This window comes from Myodes glareolus, chromosome 17, assembly GCF_982192425.1.
Source record: "Myodes glareolus chromosome 17, mMyoGla1.1, whole genome shotgun sequence".
Taxonomy (NCBI): Eukaryota; Metazoa; Chordata; class Mammalia; order Rodentia; family Cricetidae; genus Myodes; species Myodes glareolus.
Window position 1 is genome coordinate 15,966,737 of NC_142042.1, and position 13,011 is coordinate 15,979,747.

Genomic DNA, 13,011 nt, shown 5'->3' on the forward strand with positions numbered 1-13,011 from the left:
CAGTTTTCAATTCTTGAACTATTTCCTTTACCTGTTTGATCGTTCTTTCTTGGTTTCCCAAGGTTTCATTTATAGATTTACTCATTCTTCAAACTTTTTGTTATTCTTCTCTTCCATTTCTTTACTCATTTTTTCAATCTTTTTGTTATACTTCTTTTCCATTTCTTTATGGCAGATTTTTCACCTCCTATTTAAGTTCCTCTATTATTTTCACATAGTTCTGCTTAGAGTTATTTTCTTCTATTTCTTCTGGAGAAGGGTGTTCAATTCTTCTAGTTTCGTGATCCCTGGATTCTGGCGATGCCATGTTGCCTTTCAGGTTGTTGGAGGAATTCTTGCATTGGCGCCTCCCCATCTCTTCCTCTCTGGATGGAACTCCTCAGCACTGAAGTAGGGATAGTTGGTATTCCAAGGACACAGGAGACAGAAGGGCGACCTTGGTGGCAGGGTAGGGTAGAGTGGAATGCAGAAGACCCTGCAGTATTAGTAGCTCTCTGGATAGAATTCCTCAGCACTGAAATAGGGATAGTTGGCATTCCAAGGACACAGGAGACAAAAGGGCGACCATGGTGGCAGGGTAAAGTCCAGTGGAACCCAGAAGACCCTGCCGCAGAAGCCGGAGGGGGTGGGCTGTGCTCTCTTCCTGGACAGTCCGCCCCAGATAGCACACACTCACCCCTCTGGTTGGAACTCCTCAGCACTAAAATAGGGACAGCTGGTATTCCAAGGACACAGGAGACAAAAGGGCGACAGTGGAGGCAGAGAAGAGTCCAGTGGAACACCCTCTGGGAACATTTCTTAAAAATGAAACAGAAAACCCCAAACAGAGGAAAACTCACAATCACTGACTATAACTACATCCCTTCCTCTGATGCCTGCTTTATACTGGCATCATCCTTGGTCCTTGGCACTGAAGTTTAGAGCAGAGATTAACAACTTTAGAGGTAAACTACTTTTTTTCACAGTTGGCCAAAGATGTAACATGAGATAAACGTGATTTAGCATTAAAGATAGCTAAGACTAAAATTTTCTAAACTATTGGCTTAAATATTGGGTCAGTCTTCTGATACTAGGCATGCAATTTGATCAGACACACGAATTATTTCTCTACGTAATTCAGTGAACGGGGAATATCACTAGCTTATTCATAAAGCTTTCGATTCATGATAATCCAATTTTCTAGATTATTGGGATTATCAATAGGTAACTGTTGTTCCTTCAAAATCTAGTAACAGTTGCCCCTCTCAAACACCCATTTTATTTCCTAACAACACTTTGCCTTCCAATTCTATATCCCGGTAACCTTGAGAGGCAATTACCCCTAATTCCTTTGGGAACATTTGATTCTTTACATCTTTGAAGGAATTATCCCTGAAGATCTTGATGGCTTCTTTCTCCCTGGCCCAGTGCAGGTCCATCAGATCCTGGAGGGTCTCTGTGGGTAATTGCAACTTCTGGCTCAACTGCTGGTCATAGTGGGTAATGACCTTTTGCATTGCAGCTTCATTCTCTGTCTGTGACAAAGCCAAGACAGCATTCTCCAGATTGGTCTCCACTGCTGATGGTGTTCATATAGGTTGTCACCAAACTCTTTAGTCCTACAACCAGGAAACAAGTGACAATATTTGCTGTAGATGGGTGAAGATAACACTATTCTCTGTAATTCTGAATATGTCAATCTTTGATGCCTTAAACCTCCAGTGTCCTTAGCATCATTTGGAAGAATGACAGACAGAACAGTGTCTACCTCACATTGGTGGAATTAGAAATTCCTCTGTGCAAAAATCCTCTCATGGGGTGTGGGACTCCAAAGACTAAGCATGCTGGGTGGAGATTACATGTGCCTGTATCTATGGAATGTTCTTGTCCCTTTTAACATAAGCACCATGATAACAGGCTCCATATCTCTTTCATGATTGTCTGTGTCATAGCCACTACCCATAGTAAGGAATTCATTCCAACTCAGGAGCAAAACATGCTCTCTTGGTAAGAAAGTATCCATCAGGTTGATTAGAATAAATATCACTGCCCAAGAAAACTTTGTATATGTGGTAACATGACAATGACTACCTCCATGTAGATTTTTATTGTACTTACATTTAAATTTTAAGAATTATACTTGTTTATTGGCTCTCATTGGTGAATTCAGGTCCAGTTTGCTAGGGTAATTTAAAAGGTTTTTTTTCCCTTTTGCACCCTTTTCTTTTTATCCAACGACAAAATGTGATAGACAAAATCTTTTATAAAAGCTGGTACCATCTACAACTTATAATGGTGATGGGTCTACATTTCTTCAAAGCTGAAGTAGATCATTGCTATCTCATGATGCTGTGTCCTAGACAGTGAGCAGGACTGGGAAAAGACCCACATAGTTCATTGACCTTGATGCCTCCTGAAAGCATTTTAATCTTGGAACAGCTGAACACAAAAAAGAGAAATCTGCCTTCTTGTTTCACAAAGGTAGAATCCAGGTCTTGATCTTGCAGCAATTCTAACTGGCCAAGCTTCTTCCTGTGTGCTGGCCACTCAAAGACTAAGTATTTCTTCTTTGGGAAGAACTTATTGATACAAAGCTGAGGCAGATTAAGTTTTTGTTCTATTTTGCTTTGACAGGTATATATATATAAATATGTATATATATATATATATATAAGATTTAAGACAGGATATGAAAGGTGTGTATGTGTGTGTATCTTAGTACACACACACACACACACACACATTAATTCAGTCATGTGTGTTTGTAATCTTGTCACCCTGGAAGCTGAGTGAGAAGTATCACAAGCTAAGGCAAGCCTGGGTCACATAATAAGACCCTGAATGACACAAAACAGTCAGAACAGAAATTAGGGGTGATTGTTGTCAGACAGTGGTCTTGTACCCAGTAAAGATTTGTCACTTGTATTAGTTTAATAAAATGCTAATTATAAGCTATTCTCATGGTGCTAGGGGATTTTAAAGAGCCTCTTAATATAGTTACTGGTTTGCAATATGCAGAAAGAGTTATCTTGCATATTGAAACCACTGAATTTATATCAGATGATACAGAATTGACTTCATGTATTCATCCAGATGCAAGACATAATCAGGAATAGGTTTTTTCTATATACATAACACATATTTGATCCCATATGGTTCTGCCAGGTCCTCTAGCACAAGGTAATTCAGAAATTGATCAATTATTGATTGGAAGCATGTTACAGGTCTCAGAATTTAATAAAAACATAATGTCAATAGCAAAGGTTTAAAGAAAGAGTTTTCTATTACATGGCAACAAGCTAAGGAGATTATAAAGAAATGCCCTACTTGCTCTTTCTGTAACCAAAAACCACTACCTGAAGGGACCAACCCAAAGGGTACTCAAAGAAATAAAATCTGGCAGATGGATGTGTTCCACTTTGCAGAATTTGGTAAATTAAAATATGTATACCACACCATTGACACTTATTCAGGTTTTCAGTGGGCAACTGCTTTAAGCTCAGAAAAGGCTGATTCAATAATCACACATATATTAGAAGTTATGACCATCATGGGTATATCTGCAGAAATAAAGACAGATAATGGTCCAGCATATATCTTTAGGAAAATGAAGCAGTTTTTTGCTTTTTATAATATTAAGCATATTACAGGTATACCACACAATCCTTCAGGTCAAGCAGTTATAGAAAGATCAAAGCAAACTATAAAGGATATGTTAAACAAGAAGAAAGGGGTGGAAAATGCCCCCAGAAATAGATTGCATAATGCTTTATTAACCTTGGATTTTCTTTCTTTTCTTTTTTTTTAACATGTAGGGCCGGCTTGTTGGGGTTTCTGTCCTGCTCAGTACCCCACAACCGGCATATCCCAAAGAATATCACACACAGGACTCCATAAGGTTATAAACTGATTTATATAAGCCCATTAGGTCAGGCTTCTTATTAGTCCTTGTAACTTATATTAATCCATTATCATTATCTATGTTAGCCACATGGCTCAGTACCTTTCTCAGCATGACAGCTCACATGTTGCCTCTTTGGTAATCTGGGCAGGAATGGTGGAGGGAGCTTCCTGCTTCCCAGAATACTACCAGTCTCTTTGCTCAACCTCTACTTCCTGTCTGCTTTCCCGCCTATACTGCCTGCCTGGCCAATCAGTGTTTTATTAAAATGTGATTGATAGAATACAGACAATTCTCCCACATCAATAAGATATTCATATAACTATGACTGAATGAGTATAATATAGAAAATGCTCCTATATTTGAAGAGGAGCCTTTGTACAATCACTCCATATGTCCTAAAGGATAGACATCCTTTTACAGGTAGTGAACCTAGCTCTGCTTCCCGATCATAAATGGGAACTGAGATCTTCAGGCACATGACTCATACTACTCATATGCTTTCTAGAACACTCATATGCTACATTGTTTAACCTTTCTCTTCCATCATCTATGAAAGTATAGACTTCATGGAAGTTTTTTGCTTTTGTGATTGATGAGGTGACCATAATATAATGTCAGCCTGTGATAATGGATGCATCCTCTTTGTCATTTTGTGTGGTGGTGCTTATGTTTTGGTTGGACATTGATTTCTTTTTTTTCCAAAGTTTATTAAATTATAAAAGTTTCCATTTCCAGAAATTTTATGGCCCCAGGGGGAAGGGAGAAATATAGGAATTTGTACCTGAATGGAAGCTGGGATGGCAGGCAGGAGAGCTTAGCATGGTGGAGCCCAACCTTGAATTTTCTTAATGCTAATAAGAAAGGGACAACAGCAGCAGAGATACACTGGATAACAGAAAAGTCTGCTGAACCAAATCAACCAGTTTATTTCAAAGATATGTTGACCTCACAATGGAAGTTAGGAGATGTGCTGCATTGAGGAAGGGGTTTTGCTCTTGTTTCCACAGAAGAAAAACTATGGATACCATCAAAATTAATAAAGAATCGGTTTGTAAAGGAGAAACCTCTTGAAAAGGAGAAATGATAGCTCATTCACAATGGTGATCACTATAAAGGTGGTAAGCAAAACATATAGTGTGGGGCAGGATCTGTTCTTGTCTTTGCAGGAAAATACTCACCTTTAAAAATTCAAGAGACCCGGAATGTTAGGGTGCTGACAGAAGGCAAAATAACTATCCAATAAGGATCATCAAGAAAAATGAATATGATTTGTAAGGACAGGTGAGAAAACATGTATATATGTATATATGTGAATATATAGAGCTGGTTTTGGAGTTGGACAATGGCTCTGTCCTTCTCTAAATCCAAGCATGTTGTTAAAAGAAAAATCCAGAGCTTCTGTCTCATGTCAAGTGCCATCTAGTATGAGACAAAAGGAAAAAAGAATTTAGAAAAAAATTTACTTTTCTTCATATCTATTTTTTGCTTTATTGTACCTTTCATTGAATAGATATGTTTGTAAATGTCTTTGTAAATAATGTTTAAGTTTTCCACAATGAACAATGAATTTTCCTGCAGTAATCTTTGAAGTTTCCAGGAAGAAGAGGGTCCCTACAACAACTCCACCTGGTGATATGATGTCATGATGCTGATAGCGCTACTCCAAGGTGTGTTTTGGGTACCAGCTGCACAAGATGGTTTCAACTTGGTTAGCTGAAATGCACATTTAACAACGTTCTGGCCAGACCTCCACCAAATACTCAGAGACTATCTGCATTATATCAGACATTAATCTTGGAACTTAACCATCATTTTACTTTCACAGGATCCCATATGAAGATCATTGCCCCATGACAGGTGGAAGTAATTCTAGAAGACAACATCCCCTCTCCCAACAATGTTTGTCCTCAGGGTTAGGGACATCATTTAGGGATTGATTATAATTGGTATAGGATAGGGTTTGGGGTTGGGGGAAAATTTTATAGGCTCAGGGATCTCTTTGAAAAAAAAGGGAAAATTGGATGGGATAATAGATTAGTGTGAGCTTACTCACACTAATAATAATAGTGAGTAATAGAGTGAATACTTGTGAGTTATTATTTATAGATAATTACATTGGTATAGATTCTTGTATATTGATACAAAGTTAAATTATATTGAATATTGTATGCATGCATACTTCTACCTCTGATTAAAACATTTTTCATATGCTGCTATATATTTATCATATTGCATTGTATATTTTTACCTCTGATCAAGATATTTATACATTTTTTTTTACCTTTTGAGGTCGTTGTCCTCATTTGTTGCACAGTTGTTTATTATCTTCGTCTTTAAGTTATATAGGTATTAAGAATTTAAATCAATAGTCATCAATGCAATGGGTCTGATCTAATAGGTGCTTACCAAGGCCAGCTGGACTGGGACTGATGGAGCATGTGATCAAACTGGACTCTCTGAATGTGGCTGACAATGAGGGCTGACTGAGAAGCCAAGGACAATGGCACTGAATTTTGATTGTACTGTATGGACTGGCCTTGTGGGAGCCTAGTCTCTTTGGATGCTCACCTGACTAGACCTGGAGGGAGGGGGGAGGACGTTAGACTTCCCACAGGGCAGGAAACCCTGACTGCTCTTAGGACTGGAGAGGCAGAGGGAGAGGGAATGGGGGAAGTGGGAGGGTATTGGGAGGAGGTGGAAATTTTTAATATAAATAAAAATAGTCATCTATGTTTATCATACCTATAGCTAGACTAGTCAGGTTCTTTAGATACATAGAGATTATATTCTACATAGATAGGTAATCTTCAACAGCTTCAAAGAGCTGTAGAATATGGCATTTAAATAACTTAGGGTTCTGTTGAAATGAGACACAATTGCTTCTGGCAGCACCGATCTATTCCCAAGAAAATTTTGAACACCAAAGACACTCCACTTTGAGCTTGTTTTTTTCTCAGCAAAACTGGCCTTTGGGCAAAGAAATGCCCATGCCTCAGCCACTGACAAGATACATAGTATCCAGAAATGGATAAACAGAACTGTCAAATCTTGCCAAGACAGGATAAGACAGTTTTGAAAAATTTCCCACCTTTGAAAATGGTCTATCATTTATTCTAGGCCTTAGCCAAAATTGGTTGCTTCAACGTTGCAAATGAGACTTTGTGTAATTGTAGCCAGTTGTCTCTGTCATTTGTTGCATATTTTGGAAGTTGCTTAATTGTACTTCCTGCTTACTCAAGTAATATTATTTCCCTTCTCGGATCTTCAAAGGGGTTAAAGACTAGATAGTAGTAGTTATTTTCCTCTCATGACTTGGTCAAGCTATTTACTTTACAAGAATTAAACTAGTTAGGATAGAATAATTATTGACTATATTTGCTCTTATTGTTTATAATTTTGTATTAGTTTTAGAACTTTCTTATTTAAACAAAAGGAGGAGGTGATGTTGGAAGTCTTACAGCTTGTGGTTACCTGCCTACTGGGGCATGGAACCTTATACTATATATGTTGATGTATAGCCTGCTTCTGCCCCTTCTTTCCCAGCTGCTCTTTTGGATTTCTGGATGCAGCCTCTGTTCAAGCAGTGAATTCTGATTTGTGAATTTACCCCTAAATACATCACTATCTGTTTTTCAATTTTGAGCTAGTGTGGGATTTCTTTTAAGCACCCTTTCCACATTGGCCAGTAGTCAAGCAGGAAGTATAGGTGAGGTGATCAGAATAGAAAATTCTGGGAAGAGGAAAGACTCAGTCTGCAGTCGTCACTCTGACACAGAGGAAGCAAGATGAGAATGCCTCACTGATAAAAGGCACCAAGTCATGTGTCTAATACAAACAAGAATTATGGGTTAATTTAAGATGTAAGAGTTAATAAGAAGCCTGCGCTAATAGGTCAACCAGTTTATAATTAATGTAGAACTCTGTGTGTTTCTTTGGGACTGAATGGCTGGGGGACCAGATGGGAAAGAAACTTCTGTCAACAGGTGATGTTTGATTTAAGAATTTTTAGTCCAGAAAAGGTTGAATACTCTGCTGGCCTTCTCAGAAAAAGGGAGCTTCATTCTAAGTATTCAACCCACACACTGTAGCTAGACTGTGTGCATAGACAGCATATAAATCCTCGAGTACAGCATCATTTCATTTCCAAAGATGCCTGGCAGCTGAACAATTGTGTGACAGCCACATTGTTCCAACTGTTGGGTGAGGACACTGGTAACACTTTAACCTACTTTTTTCAAATATATATTCATTGCACATTGTATTCTGTTCTTTTGACATAAAAACAAGTTCAATGCGGGAAGACAATTTAAAGTCAAAGATAAAGGTGGAAGACAAACACATTTATTCTTCAAGAGAAAAGTTTTAAGTCAATCTATTAAATTATATACTAAGAACTAATTTCTAGGAGTAGCTAGCTAGAAGAAATAGAAATTTCAGATGTAAAAAAATCATAGATAGGAAGATCTGAATTCTCAGGGTTTTTTTTGGAAATCACCATTCATCAGTGGTTAATTTTTTACCCTTTATAAGCCTCAGAGAATTCTCTAGGTATTCATCTGGGGAGATGGGTTTCCCATGTATTTTCACCTCAAGAGAGAAGTCCTTCAGAGTCCACATGAAGTCCAGGAAGAAGCTCATAAACTCATCCAAAACATCCACCTCATCCTGGTCAAATGAGGATCTTGTTCTGATTCTGTCTGCTAGCTCTGTCTCATAGCTGAACAGCTAATTAAGGAAAGTCCCTGATACAGCCCTAGTGCCAAGCAAGCCTCCAGGATCACTATTCTACATTAGTTCTGCATCATCCTGGAACCTAGCCTCAAATCTTCAATTGCCTAGTTTTTAACCTCGGGATGAACACCATAGGTACATATATGTGAGGTATTTCTATGTTTTATGTTGCGCTAATCAAAATCCAGAGTCATGGAGCTGGTTTAGTAGGCTAGGTCACCCCACTCACTCTGGGGCTGTTCTGAACCTCAGAAAGGATACTGCAGATGGTCCAGGGCCTGATGGCTGATGGCTCCCATGCTGTTGTACACAAAGGTACTGCTTAGAAGTACAGCCAGGGCAAAGATCCAGCAGTCATTCTGTTTATCCCCCTGGAAGTCAGACCACACATGGGTAAGGATTATGTTTTATTCTTATATCACTTTCCAGATCAGTGTGGTAACATATACTCACTCCATTAGAGGGGATTTTAGCCTTCAAAAAAATTAAATCCTTTGTGACCTATGCAAGATACAAAACCATACAAAAGAAATAACAATAAACCTGTAGATGTTATCCACAGCACTTGCAGGGTGAATGCTGATTTGGTTTGTGGATTCATTTGTGAGGATTCTGACTGGTGCTGCTTAATCTGTCGTTAGTGTTACAGTACTGCAACTACCACACTACTGTATTATGACCCAGTCTTGAAACAAGGTCCCTCCCATTTGTTGGTTAAATGTGACTACATCTCATGCAAGTAAAAAGAAAATGATGTGATGATAAATTTCAAACTCTTCCTAAAAAACTATAGGTCCCAACTCCAGCCTGACAGTGAGGGAACAAGCATAGGCCCTCTGAATGTGGATTACAGTTGTATGGCTGGGGCAGACTGTGGGGTCACTGGCAGTGAGACCAGGATTTATCCTTACTGCTTATACAGGCATTTTAGAACCCATTCTCTTTGGAGGGATACCTTGCTCAGCCTAGATATAGTGGGAGGGCCTTGGCCTGTCTTAAAGCAATGTGCTGGACTTCATTGACTTTCCATGGAGTCTTACCCTCTCTGAGGAGTAGATGTACATTGGGCAGGAAATTGAAGGGAGCAGGAAAAGGGGAGAGAATGGGATTTGCATGTAAAATGAGAAAAAAATAGTTTTTTTAAATTAATTGATTAAAAAAAAAGAAAACTACAGGTCCAGTGAGACTTGGTGGGTATAAAAGACTTGCTGTCCAGGCTTCGAGCATGAGATAAATTCCTAGAACCCACATGATATAAAAGATATACAAGTTGTGGCCTTTAATCCAGTACTTCAAAGTCAAAGGCAGGAGTTTCTCTATGAGTTTGAGGCTGGTCTGGTCTAGAAAGACTTGTTCCAGGATAACCAGTGTTACAGGGCTACACAGAGAAAGCCTATCTCAAAAAGAAAAAGAGAGAAAAAAGAAAATATTGAGCCACAGGTTATCCTCTAACCTCCACATATGCACTGTAGCACATGAGCAATGACATATGCTCCTACCACTACTCTTAGAGTCAAAGTCCTATCTCCGATATATAGTGTACTGACTGATATCCCCTCAACTCTCAGCCAAGTAAACCCTTTGTTACATTGCTGATGTCAATCATTTGATCAGCGGTGAGACTGACACAACCTAGAAAACCTGAGGGCCTGGTCTCAGACAGGTGTCTCTACAGCCATCTTCTTGTCAGCATCATTCAGAGTTCTCAGCTGTCCTGTCTACAGGGGAATAGACACGGTAATGCTAGACATGCATTACCACTGGACCTCGAAAGGAAAGATAAATTTGACACATGTTCTCACAGATACAAGGCACCTTCAAGGTGCCTTGCTAAGTGATGTGAAATAATCAGTCACATACAAAAAAGATATTTTGTATGAGTTCACGTATATGAAATTCCTCGGAAAGTCAAATTCATATTAAGGTGGACAATAGGTTACTTCTAGAGATGTATGGGGATGAAATACAGTACAAATTTCTTTAATTCCACAGCACCAGATATCTAAAAACAATTGCAAATATAAGTCTTATATAATTATCAATAATAAAAATGTCCATACATAAATGACAATTAGACATTATTCTTGAACCTCAAAGACGAGTAGAAATTTCTGTTTCTATGGGAACATTTTTATCAGTACCTTAAGGCTAATTATTATCCACTTTCTCCTCAACCAAGCTTTTCCAGCTAGCCCCAAATCTGAGTATTATCACATCTATTTTATATCACATGGAAAAGTTTTAACAACAAATGAATTTGAGATCTCTTTGAACCGAATACTGAAGGTTCTGTTGGGAAATGCTGACAATCCTTTTACCACTAACACAGTGTACCTATGGCAACCTTTGGTGGTTTCTTTCAGTTTCTGGTACTTCAACCCACCACAAAGGTCACAGGGATTTTCAACATTTGCTCAGGAGGGAAAATCCAGAAAGCCTCACAAGATTGCAGGAGAATATAAAAGACAGTGGCAGAGGCTGTCCACCTGCGCTGAGCAGCAAGAGCAGGTAAGAAGGGGCACTTGTGTTTCCTAGGTTTGGGGAGTTCTGCTCTAGAACACCATCCTGGGCAGGAATGAGATGACATTTTTGTGGGTTAATTGATTTTTTTTTTAGAACTATTGTAAGTAGAATAGACTGCTCCTGGACCTGGGCTGCGACAGAGCAGTAGATGAACCCTGAGTGATCTTATGAGGGCAGCTAGTCTTTAAAAGCCATTATTGGGTTGCATTGAGTTAGGGACCATCAGGTGTGAGGCTTAACCAGGGGTTATAAATGCATTGGAATTGTCTTTCTCTATGCTTACGCTGTCTGCTGATGGGCACAGCTAAATGAGTATGGTCAGTGATGGAGCAGAGCTGATGCCTTCGTACTCCTAGTGAAAGGGCTGCAAATTACTGCTTTTCATAAGGGGAAAGAGAATGAGACAAAGGGTAAACAGCCACCACCTGGGTGAAGAACAAATAGAGAAAATGTTGTATTGTTGTAAGTATACATCAAGGGAATAATATATATGGTCTCTCTGAGAGCTGAATGATTGATGGGCCAGGAACACAAGCTCAATTTACCACACACACTTTACTCCAGCTTGGCAAGTTTCTTAAAGTTTCTTTAGCAACAGAATAAAGAAAGTCATAGATTAAAATACGTTTAAAATACATTGGTGGCAACATGAAACTGGTAGATTATAGCAAATGGGGAGTTTGCTACAGGCCTTCTGATGTAAGACATGGCTATGGAGGCAGCTAAAGATAACCCAGGAAATTCTGGCTCTAGACTACAACATTCCAGCTCCCCACCATAATGTGATTTCTAGCCAGTCAGTCAGTCAGTCAGTCAGTCAGTCAGTCTTCTAGGCTCATTGACACAGTTGTGACAGTTTTCTGGGAACCTCTGGTCACAGCTAGACACTAGAGTGAAAGATGAAGCATGGGCAGTAACAATCACAGTCTGATCTTGGCTCAAGTGAGCTTTCTTCTTTAGTAGGAAGACTGGCTTATTCCTCATGTCCATGTACTTCTTAACCCTGCCCTGCAAGATCCGCCCCTAGACTGTAGTGAAGGACTTTCTTAAAAGATTCCTGGGTACATAGGACTGAGAACAAAGTCTGCTTACCGCTCCCCAACTCCAGGCTCTCAGTCCCTGCCTTCTGGAGACCAGAACCCCAGCCAGGCACCATTCTCACTCATCACATTCTTTCTTGACAGCTTTGTTCTGCCTAGTCAGCTCCTAGCCTCTGATTCCCAGTGTTTCTCTTACTCCTCTTGCATTCCTCCTTCTCCATCAAATGAAAACTACTCAATAAACCTAATGAAGAGTGGCAGTGAGTAATTCTTTGAACCACTTCCTTTCTAGTGGCCTTCAGCTCCCTGATTTCTTGTTATTTACATTACAATTGCTTTCTACAATATCCAGTTTTTGTATTGTTACTCTCAAACCTTGTCTGCATTTAAACTGATTTACTGTGTAGCTGTTTTTCAGGTCACCTTTCTTGTGCAACATGTCCTTGGAAGAGTCACTGTCACATATTTTCATAAATTTTGAAAAAAAATGAAAGAGCAAAGAAAATACCCCAAATAAATAAATAACCTTATGTAGTTTTTCATTTTAGTTATATAATTACTTCTGTGGGTAGAGACTCATGCCCACAACATGAGTATAACTGCTAGGATGGGTAGAATGAATATATTTTATGATCACCAGAAATTATCATAAATATGCATGAAACAATGAAATATTAGTTTCTAGGTTTCTTTCTTTGTTGTAATGATAAACAAATGAATAAATGAGAATTTAATTGATTATATGCAACTGCAATATAAAATCAATATAAAATCATTTCTCTAAATCTGATTCTGCATTCCATTTGATGTCTAGTTTAAAATCTTTAAAAAGGA

General features: G+C 38.8%; 1 pseudogene; it reads right to left on the reverse strand.

Annotated features, from left to right (window-relative positions):
• Positions 1-1,244: 1,244 nt before the first annotated feature.
• Positions 1,245-8,979, reverse strand: LOC148119326 (guanylate-binding protein 1-like; annotated as a pseudogene).
• Positions 8,980-13,011: the final 4,032 nt, after the last annotated feature.